This window comes from Diceros bicornis, chromosome 9, assembly GCF_020826845.1.
Source record: "Diceros bicornis minor isolate mBicDic1 chromosome 9, mDicBic1.mat.cur, whole genome shotgun sequence".
NCBI lineage: Eukaryota > Metazoa > Chordata > Mammalia > Perissodactyla > Rhinocerotidae > Diceros > Diceros bicornis.
The window spans coordinates 14,323,262-14,334,958 of record NC_080748.1 but is presented as its reverse complement, the minus strand read 5'-3'; positions in this window follow the sequence as shown (position 1 = coordinate 14,334,958).

The window sequence follows — 11,697 nt, the reverse complement described above, 5'->3', positions numbered from 1 at the left end:
GAAACTCTAACTAAAGATCCCATTTTTATTCATTGGTCAACTTTAAACATATCAACTAACTTGGAAGCCCTCATGAGAATAAAATAATCCCTGCTTCCTTCACAGACTTGAGATGCAGCTCACATAAGATAATAGATATTAACTTGTTTTGTAAACTATAATTCATTTTAACGTTATTCATTATTTGTTAATAATTACACCTCTAAGAATTAAGAATATTCAGTTTAAATTCTAAAGATTATTTTCTTTTAAAATTTACCTTAATTTTATGTAAATGATTGATTTTTGCATGCTCTTTGGCCATAACAAAGCATTTATTTGCTTATATTACCATTTTCTTTCTTACCTATAGAGATAACTCTGTTAATTCACCATCAATAAGATTTGTGCTTCTGTATGCTTACTAGCGGTGGGTGGATAGTTACTTGAACCACTGAAACACAGCAAATCAAGTCTGTTTAAACACTTAAGTAGAAAAATAAAGGACATTAAAACAATGTTTTTGACTCTGATTTATTTTTCCTCTTGTCAATGATATTTCTGGTGATTTTTCTACCATTTCTGAGCTTATGATGTCAGATTGTTAAATCTTATAACCTCTTTAATGTTCTCCATTTCTAAAAATAAGGGCTTCTGTGAGTCATACCTATGACTGCAGAAGAAAACTGATGGTCATGGGGTTGAAAATAGAAAATAACCAGTAGACATTATCACATAGATATCTCACCAGCTCAAACTCGGTATTTTTCAAAAATACCTTGTTATTTCTCCCACCAGAAACAGCCAAGATAATGCTATTTCTGTCTCCCAATCATTGACATTATAAATTCAAAATCAGCCCTTTTCTGGGAAATCTAGCTGCAGTCAGTTGCCAAACTCAATTATTTCTCACTTTTTAATGTCTGCCACATATACTTCTTCCTTTTCTTTCATTTTCACTGCCCACCTCCTGCCCTAGCCTGATACCTGGACTACTACAGTCAATTCCTTCAACTCCTAACTTGCCTCCACACTTCTAGTCTTTCCACTTCCTACTGCAATCCATAATCCACTGCCAAAGTGGTTTTCCTATACTTCTGAGGTCCTTAAGAAAAAGCTGTGTGACCATTTGGCTAAGATGTCACAGAGAAAATCCAGACAGCAGATCCCTTCCAAAACTGAGATTCTATTATCCTATGATTCTAACCACATATCTTTTCACATTTCCATCTGTCTCCCTTTATTTTCCTTGTTCCTGACTTTTTCGAAGTTCTTTACTCCAAGATTTGTTAGATGGCACTTTTAGCTAAGAAGTGGATCTTCCCAAGTTAGAAGAGCTTCTGAGTTGAATTTAAACCTATGTTGATTTCTTCTTAAAATGCTTAGAGCTAAGTCTTTGTTAAAGTCTTCCTGAAAGATATTTAAGTTGGTCTTTTCTCAGTTGTATTATACGTTAAAATTGAGTTTATAAGACTTTTTCAATTAAGAATAAGACTTTTCCTAGTCTTTTCTATATTTAAGCAGCTTCATATGTTAGAGACTTTTTGATTAGCTACATTTATCCCATTATATTATTATTTAATTTTCATTCAAAACTTTGAAATTAATTATATTAAAACACTACTAATAATAGGAACTTTAGAATTCCCAAAGTCTTCAGGCTCCAGAGTTTTTGAAAAACCTCTTGGGAAATCAAATGCTTTTCAGACACCACTTTTTTGTATAAAGTATAGCTGCAAATAAAACGTTGGTAATTCTGCTTTTTTTCTTTGTGTCTAGCTGAAAGAAACTGAAGCAACTCAACCTTGTGAAAATACACAATTTTTAAATTTTACAGATATTTTAGTGACCTCACCACCCTTCTCTGCTCCCACCCATGGACCCATTGAGTGGGCAGCTTGACCCCACTCTCTATGATCATAGCTGATTGACTATGGACAGAGGTAGACATCTGACCCAAAGTGAACCTGTCCATAGACTGGCAAGCACATAGGACACGTACAGTCTGGCTCAAAAAGATAGCAGAATCAACTACATTCTTCTCTAAGAGAACTGAACTAAGACACAAGGAGGGAAGTTTATAATTGGAAAGCCTAAGGATGGAGTTGAGGAGCATCAATGACAGTGCTGGGCTCTATAAGCCTACTACTTTTTATATCGGATTAACATGAAATATCTCATCACTTCTTACATTAAACTCCCATGGAAGCCAGTGTGAAGAGCCTTTGGTAAACATAAGTAAAGACAAATAATAACAGGCAAATGTATGCATCTCATCATTCATAACTTGAGTTTTAGAGTATGTTATTGATATGTTCTAAATGGTAAATGCTTAGAAGATCTTCCAAATAATTATATTAGACATGAGTTGGCACAGTGTTGAGCTCAAGGTAGATTCTCAATCAGAATTTTTGAATAACTCAACTAGTGACTAAATAAGCTCTCATCCAACAATATTTGACATGAATAAATAATGTCCATATTGTGGAGTAATTTCTACATTGTCAAAAATTTTTACAGGCTATTTTCATTCTGTCTCATATAATTTCTTTACATTTCTGAGGTATGGTCTACATCCTTGCAAAGTGTGGTCTTTGGACCAGTATCATCAGCATCACCTGGAATATTGTTAGAAATGCATAATCTCAGGCCTGACCTCAGCATGACTGAATCAGAATCTGTATTTTAACAACATCTCCAGTGATTTCTGTGAACACTAGAATGTGACAAGAATTGCTTATAGAATATGGAGGCTACTTTGATAGAAATTAACCAGTTCAGTGGTTCTCAACTCTGGATACAACAGAATCACTTAAGGTCCTTTAAAAAATACTGGGGCCCAGGCCCCACCCCAAACCAATTAAATTAAACTCAGATCCACTGAGTTAGGTAATGAGAATTGAGCCCCCACATTGCATGGGGATTATGCTACCACACCAATGGTATGACACCACGGTGCCATTATATATAATATAATATATATTATATATATATATATATAATAATGTGTATATATATATATATATATACACATCTCTATCTGTCTATAACTATACCTATGTCTGTATCTATATTTCTACTGGTATAAATGAAGAAGGGAGAAGTAAATTAAAGAAAGGATGACACTAATGAAGGAAATCCTACTGGAGAAACTGACAACTAGCATTGTGATTTAAAGAAGGTAAAAAGTAGTTTGGTTGAAGTAGAAATAACATTTTGGAGCAGGCTGGAGATCAATGCCAGATTACATTAAAAGAGTATCTAGGGAGTGGCAGAGAGGTAAAGCAACCAATCTGAGTGGGGAAGTTGCAATTTATAAACCAACAAACAGAAACCAGAGATAAAGACTCAGCCTTTAAAAATAAATAAGGTCAAATAATAACTACATGACAGGTCAGGTGGAAATTTTCCTATATTTAGATTAAGAGTTAGGGATTTGGGGGCCGGCCCGGTGGCGCAAGCGGTTAAGTGCACGCGCTCTGCTGCAGCGGCCCGGGGTTCGCTGGTTCGGATCCCGGGCGCGCACCGACGCACTGCTTGGCAAGCCATGCTGTGGCGGCGTCCCATATAAAGTGGAGGAAGATGGGCACAGATGTTAGCCCAGGGCCGTCTTCCTCAGCAAAAAAAGAGGAGGATTGGCAGATGTTAGCACAGGGCTGATCTCCTCACAAAAAAAAAAAAAAAAGAGTTAGGGATTTGTAGATGACTTCATTCACTTAAAAAATATTTTTCTTGGGGCCGGCCCAGTGACGTAGTGGTTAAGTTTGTGTGCTCCACTTTGGCAGCCCAGGATTTGCGGGTTTGGATCCCAGGTGTGGATCTACACATCACTCATCAAGCCATGCTGTAGTGGCGTCCCACATACAAAATAGAGGAAGATTGGTACAGATGTTAGCTCAGGGACAATCTTCCTCAAGCAAAAAAAAAAAAGAGAAAGTTTGGCAAAAAGCGTTAGCTCAGAAACAATCTTCCTCACCGAAAAAAACATATATTTTTTTCTTTACCCTGGTTTTATGATAGAAAAACTTTCAGTTTGAAAAACTGGGAAAGGGAAGAAGTAGAAGAAAGAAAACACAAAGTAGTCATCATCCCATAATGCAGAGATTACTATATGTAACATTTTATTGTATGTCCTTCTAGAAATCTATCTCTGTGTATGTGTGTGTGTATCATGTTTCCTTGATCTTAGAAGCTTTGCTTTTAAGATACATTATTAATTTAATAACATTTTTACTGAGAATAGAAAAATGTACACATTTTTATTTTTACTAATTGAAAAGAAGTTATTTTTTATGTAAGACATAATGCATTCTTCCAAGCCTTCTATTTTATTTAATCTAAATATTATTATAAATTGCTTTGAGCCACCAGCAGTTATCACTGGTAGTAGAGTGACATGCTGCTTTTCATAATGCATGCCTGTGATCATTGCTTCTTCATCCCTTATGGAACTGAAAATATAATTTTGAGATATATTGAAAAACATCAGGATTTTTCTGCATTTCCTTTTCAAGTCCGTCCAGGGTTCTCCTTAACTAGAATACTTTGTTTCTCTTGATTGTCAGTCAGAGCTTTCGACATGTAGATATCCTGGCCTCAGTAAAATTCTTTCATCACGCTGGAATTGGTCATGCCACCTCTCCTAGCTTTGAAAATTTTAAGGCCAAGGTCAATTTCTATAGACTTTAATGCCATTGCCTAATGTGTGACCAACAAAGTGCATGGCAGGCAATCTTCCGCATACAAAATAATTTTTGTTTGAAGTATGCATCTAGAATAATTTTAAGGCATTAAAAGCAATAATTTGCAATCCAAAGTTCTGTTAAAATACACTGCTTGTACTACTCCAATAAAAATAACTCAACTGAGGTGGAAATCAGATGAGTCATCCCTGTATATAAATTTTGATTCTGATTTCTGATATTTTTATGCCACATTCTTTGATGAGCTAAACCCAAAGTACCTCATTATCTTGTTTTATCTTGAATGTCTTTGATTATTAGTGAAATTGAACATGGTTTATGCTTATTGGTCATTGGCATTTCTCTTTGAAATGTCCTGGAAATGCCCTCTGTTGATTTTCCCTTAACATTTTTATTTTTTAATGTGCAAACATTCTTATGTATTAAGGAAAGTAGCATTTGCTTATCACATTTGAGGCAAATGTATTCCTAATATCTTGTTTGACTGTTAAACTTATGTTCCTGTGTGCATAAAACTATTTACACAAGTTCAAGAAGTCAAATAAATCAATTTTTTCACTAGGATTTTTTTCAAGGATTTTATACTTGGGAAGTTCTTTTTCCATTTTGAGATCAGATAAGACAAAATTTTAATGTATTTCATTTTAAAATGTATTTGTTTTTAAAATGTATTTTTGTTACCGTTTTATATTTTATGTGCATCTTTTTGATCCAGCTGGAACTTAATGTATATTGTATAAAGCTCTATTTTTACCCAAAGGAAATCATTCATGTAATTCATCCCCCTCTGAATGATTTATGATACTTTGCTAAATCTCTGGTATGTTTCTGGATTTTCTGGATTTTACTTCCACCCACTAGATCTATATGTCTTTTCTTATATCAGTAGTAGACAATTTTAATTGTTGTAGTATATCAGTTTGGATTGTATTCAACTGTAATAAGAATCCCTACTACAAGGAAGGCATCATTTATTTTATTCACTCAATAAGAAGTCAAGGGGTTGGTAGCCCAGGGATGATACAGCTGCTCAAGTTACCAACAGGAACTCAGAATTCTTCTCTCTTCTTTATTTAGCAATGGCTACCGCAACCCCAGCCACTACATGCTCAATTACACGAAGAAGGAAAAACGAAAGAGGCAATATCTATGCTACAGGGTCATCTTTAGCTGCAAGAGAGTCTAGGAAATTACAAGAGGATTTTTTTGGTTTTTGGTTTGGCTTGCTAGTTTTGCTTTTACGGTCTCTGCAAGTATAAGAAGACAAGACAAAAGGGATTAAAGTCAGCATTTAGTGAGCCAACATATAACATATGCCACGTGTAGCTTTATACTATGTTTGATATCTTTCAGGAAAAAAAGATTCCCTTACTCTTTCAAAATATCATAGCTTTTCTGTTTATCCTTCCTAATGGACTTTGGAATTAAGATGTCAGAGTTTATTAGGTTTGTGATTAGAATTCATCACTCAAGAATATGGCATGTCTTTATTTATTTATATCTTCTTAAATATCTTTCAGTAACATTAAGGTTCATTCAGTTCTTGTTAAGTTATTCTCATAAATTTAGTGTTTAGGGGTTGTTTTGTGAAAATTACCCTTTTCTTTCATGTAGCTTTTAATTAGCTGCTAATTGATTAGCTATTGATTTGAGGTTACCTATTGTGTATGTATATATACAACTGTATCCTTATTAGATGTAACACTTTTTCCTTGATTTGATATTGCTTTATTTTTTTCCAGATTTGCTGTATAGAATGTTTTGCTTAAAATTATTTTTGGCATACATTTGGAACATGGGCATCTTGCTTTTAAGTTTATTATCGTTAAGCATAGATTTTATCAAGGAAGTTATTCGTATATGGAATTAGATTTTAATCTTGAAGAGAAAAATATTATAATGGTTAATTTTATGTGTCAACTTGACTGGGCTACGAGGTACCCAGATTTGCGGTTAAATGTTATTCTGGATATGTCTCTGTGGGTATTTCTAAATGAAATTAACATTTGAATCTGTAGACTGGGTAAAGTAGGTTGCCCTTCCCAAAGTGGGTGGACCTCATCCAATCCATCGAAGGCCTGGATAGAATAAACAGGCTGAGTAAGGGAGAATTTGCTCACTCTACCTGACTTTCTTCATGCTGAAACGTAGGTCTTCTCTTGCCTTTAGACTATGACTGGAACTTACACTCTGGGCTCTCCTGGTTCCCAGGCCTACAAACCCAGACTGGAACAATATAATCAATTCTCCTGGGTCTCCAGCTTGCCAGTTGCAGATCTTGGGACTTCTCAGCCTCCACAATCATATGAGTCAATTCCTAATGCATTTCTGTAGAATAACAATGAACTATCTGAAAGAGAAACAATAGCATCAAAAACAATAAAATACTTAGGAATAAATTTAACCAAGGTGGTGAAAGACTTGTATACTGAAGACTATAAGACATTGATGAAAGATATTGAAGAAGACACAAATAAATGGAAAGATATCCTGTGTTCTTAGATTGGAAGAATTAATATTGTGAAAATGTTCATACTACCCAAAGTGATCTAGAGATTCAATGCAATGCCTATCAAAATTCCAATGGCATTTTTCACAAAGATAGAAAAAACTATCCAAAAATTTGTATAGAACTGCAAAAGACCCCAAATAGTTAAAGCAATTCTGAGAAGGAACAAAGCTTGAGACATCACACTCCTGATTTAAAACTATATTACAAAGCTATAGTAATAAAACAGTATAGCACTGGCATAAAAACAGGCACATAGACCAGTGGAACAGAATAGAGAGGCCAAACATAAACCCACACATATACGGTCAACCAATTTTTGGCAAGGGTGCCAAGAACACACAATGGGGAACAGTCTCTTCAATAAATGGTGTTGGTAAACTGGATAAACACATTCAAAAGAATGAAACTGGGCCGCTATCTTACACCATTCACAAAAATTAACTCAAAATGGATTAAAGACTTAAATATAGGACATGAAACTATAAAACCAGGAGAAAACATAGGGAATAAGATCCTTGATATTCGTCTTCACAATCATTTCTTGGATAAGACACCAAAAACATAGTCAACAAAAGGTAAAACAAACAAGTGGAACTATATCAAACTAAAGAGCTTCTGCCCAGAAAAGGATATAATCAATAAACTGAAAAGGCAGCCTATAGAATGGGAGAAAATATTCACAAACCATGTATCTGGTAAGAAGTTAATATCCAAAATGTATAAATAACTCATACAACTCAACAGCAAAAAAGCCAAATGATCCAATTAAAAATGGTCAAAGGACCTGAATAGACATTTTTCAAAAAGACAAAGAACTGGCCAACAGGTACATGAAAAGATGCTCAGCATCACTAATTATCAGAGAAATGCAAATCAACACCACAATGAAATATCACCTCACACCTGTTAGGATGGCTATTATCAAAAAGATAAGAGATGACAAATGTTGGCAAGGATGTAGAGAAAAGGGAACCCTTATACACTGTTCGTGGGAATGTAAATTAGTATAGCCACTGTGGAAAACAATATGGAGGTTCCACAAAAAGTTAAAATAGAACTACCACATGACCCAGCAATCCCACTCCTGGGTATATATTGGAAGGAATTGAAATCAGTATCTTGAAGAGACAGCTGCACATCCATGTTCATTGCAGCATTATTCACATCCAGTAGTCATGGAGCACATCCAATGGCCCCCCTGGGCAGGGAGCCAAGCCAGTAGCCCAGCCCAACTGTTGAACACAGCGTCTGGCCCCATATACCCAGGGAGCCTGAACGGTGACCCTGAGCAGCCTCAGAACCCAGCCTATAATGCTTCCCAGCTGCAGAGCCCAGCACATGGCCCTTCCAGATTGCTGAACACAACCTGAGGCCTCGCCTAGGCAGGCAGCCAAGTCAGTGAACCCACTCAATCGCAGAGCAGAACTGTGACCCCATTGGACCAAAGAGGCTGAACAGAGACCCTGTAGAACAGCAGAGCTCAGTCTCCAGCTCCACCCGACTGTGGGGTATAGCTGGAAGCCCTTCCCAACCAGAAAGCCTGCCCAAAAGCAGAGCACAGCCAATGGCCTACAGGATGGCAAAGCCAAGCCTGTGGCCCTGCCCACTCTGGGGCACAGCTTGGAGCCCCACTTGATTGCAGAGCACATCCTGAGGCCTCGCCCCACCCCCCACCCTCAAAGGAGCAATTGTGGAGCACAGCCCACAGTCCTGTCGAATTGTAGAATTCAACCAGTGGCACCAAACTGCCAGGGAACACAGCCTGTGACCCTTGCCTGACCAGAGATGATTGCAGGGCCCAGCTAGTGGCTCCGTCCGACTGCAGAACATGCCAGCAGACCTACCCAACCTCAGAGCACAGCCAGCAGCACCCTCTCTCTGTCTTGAAATGGATTAAAGACTTAAAGGTAAGACCTGAAACTATAAAACTCCTAGAAGAAAACATAGAGAAAGCTCCTTGATGTTGGTCTTGGCAATGATTTTTTTGGATGTGATGCTATTTTTTGGATATGACAGTCAACAAAAGAAAAAATAAACACGTGGGACTACATCAAACTAAAGCTTCTGCACAGCAAAGAAGATCATCAGCAAAATGAAAAGGCAACCTACTGACTGGGAGAAAATATTTGCAAATCATATATCTGATAAGGGGTTAATATCCAAAATATATAAGAAACACATACAACTCAATAGCAAAAAACCAAAAAATATTACTAAAAAATAGACAGAAGAACTGAATAGACATTTTCCCAAAGACATACAGATGGCTAATAGGCACATGGAAAGATGCTCAACAGCACTAATTTTCAGGGGAATGCAAATCAAAACCATAATGAGATATCACCTCACACCTGTTAGAATGGTTATTATCAAAAAGACAAAAGAAGTTACTAGGAGAAAAAAGATAAGTGTTGGCGAGGATGTGGGGAAAAGGGAACCCTTATGCACTGTTGGTGGAAATGTAAGTTGGTACAGTCACTATGGAAAACAGTATGGAGGTTCCGCAAAAAAATAAAAATAGAACTACAAGTGTGATCCAACAGTTCCATTTCTGGGTATTTATCTGAAGAAAATGAAAACACTAACTTGAAAAGATTTACGCACGCCCATGTTCATTGCAGCATTATTTACAATAGCCTAGACACGGAAACCACTTGTGTCCATAGACAGATGAATGGATAAAGAAAATGTGATATACAGTCATGCACTGCGTAATAACATTTGGATCAATGACAGACTACATATACATATACAGCAGTGGTCTCATAAGATTAGTACCATGTAGCCTAGAGGCATAGTATGCTATACCATTTAGGTTTGCGTAAGTACACTCTATGATGTTCACACAATGACAAAATCACCTAGCAACGCGTTTCTCAGAATGTACCCCCATCATTAAGGGATGCATTAATGTGTATATATATATATATGTATGTACAATGGAATATAGTGGAATATTATTCAGTCATAAAAAATAAGGAAATCCTTCCATTTGCTACAACTTAGATGAATTTTGAGGGCATTATGCTAAAAAAAATTATCCAGACAGAAAGAGACAAATACTGTATGATATCACTTAAATGTGGACCTAAAAAACTGAATTCACAGAAATTGAAAGAAGATTGGTGGTTGCTGGAGGGGAAGGTGGAGACAGGGGAGATGGGTGAAGGTGGTCAAAGACTGCAAACTTCCAAGTGTAAGATGAGTAAGTTCTGAATGAGTAAAGCTAACTACACTCTATTGCATACTTGAAAGTTGCTAAAAGAGTAAATCTTAAGAGTTCTCACAACACACAGAGAAATAGTAACTATGTGAGGTGATGGATGTGTTAACTAACCTTATTGTGGTAATCATTTTGCAATATATATGTATATCAAATCATCACTTTTTACATCGGAAACTTACACAATGATATATGATATATGTCAATTACATCTCAATAAAACTGAGAGGAAAATAAATAAATAAAACAATTGCTGTACCTTCTTCTGTATCTTCAACTGAGTTCAAATTTCTCTGCTAATCCTTTCCAGTCACTTTTGCTTTTCGTTCTCAAGTTCTTTAATTGTTCTTTAAATGTGTATTTTCTTTCATGGAACAAGTGAGGACAGCATTTTGTAGTCCTCACAGGTAAACATAGTCATAATCTTTTTCTGCCAGGAGCTCTGGGTGTTGCTCCACTGTTTCTAGCATATATTGTTTTTGAGGAGCCCTCTGAGGCCAACTTGGTTGGTTTCTGTTTATGGGTAGCCTGAACATGTTCTCCTACTAGCTTTTAGAATCTTCGCTTAATCTTTCAAAATTCTACCAGAGTGTCTTTTTATCACTGTTTTTCTCATAACAGAAAGTACTGTCTCAATTTTTTAAGTTTTATTTATTTAGATCTGTAAATCATGCTTCTATTTATTTAGTTGTTGTTTCTATGTGTTGTATTTCATCTCTTTGGAATTCCTATAATCTGTAGTTCAGACATCTTCAACTGAGCCTCCTTTTGTACCTATTTGTATTCTTACTCTGTTTCTGGGAGGATTTTTCTATCCTTCAAAAGGTTAATATTTTCCGCATCAAATCTACTATTTATGTTCTAAATCAGCTTTTAATTTGTTAATTGTTTTTTCCATGTCCTTTCAAATTGTGGATTATCCTTTAATTATGACTGATGGTTTCAACTTCATTGAGAAAAAAGTCTTTCAAATCATGTTGAAAAATAGAAATATAACTCAAATGTTTTCTAAGATTTTTTACCCTCCTTTTGTGAAGTGTATTTCAAAAGGAGGTAGACTTTGTGATTCTGTTGAACCATAGCATCTCTTTAGTGACACCATGATTTTCCCCTTCTTTTCCTTAAAGAGGGAGGTGAATGCTTATTTGTTATTGTGTATCAGCTAGGTATTGCTGCATAACAAACCACTGCAAACTTATTGACTTAAAACAATAGCCACATTTCAAATCTCTATTTGCCTTAAGTTTTCTACTCTCTCATTAGTCAAAGCAAATCACACA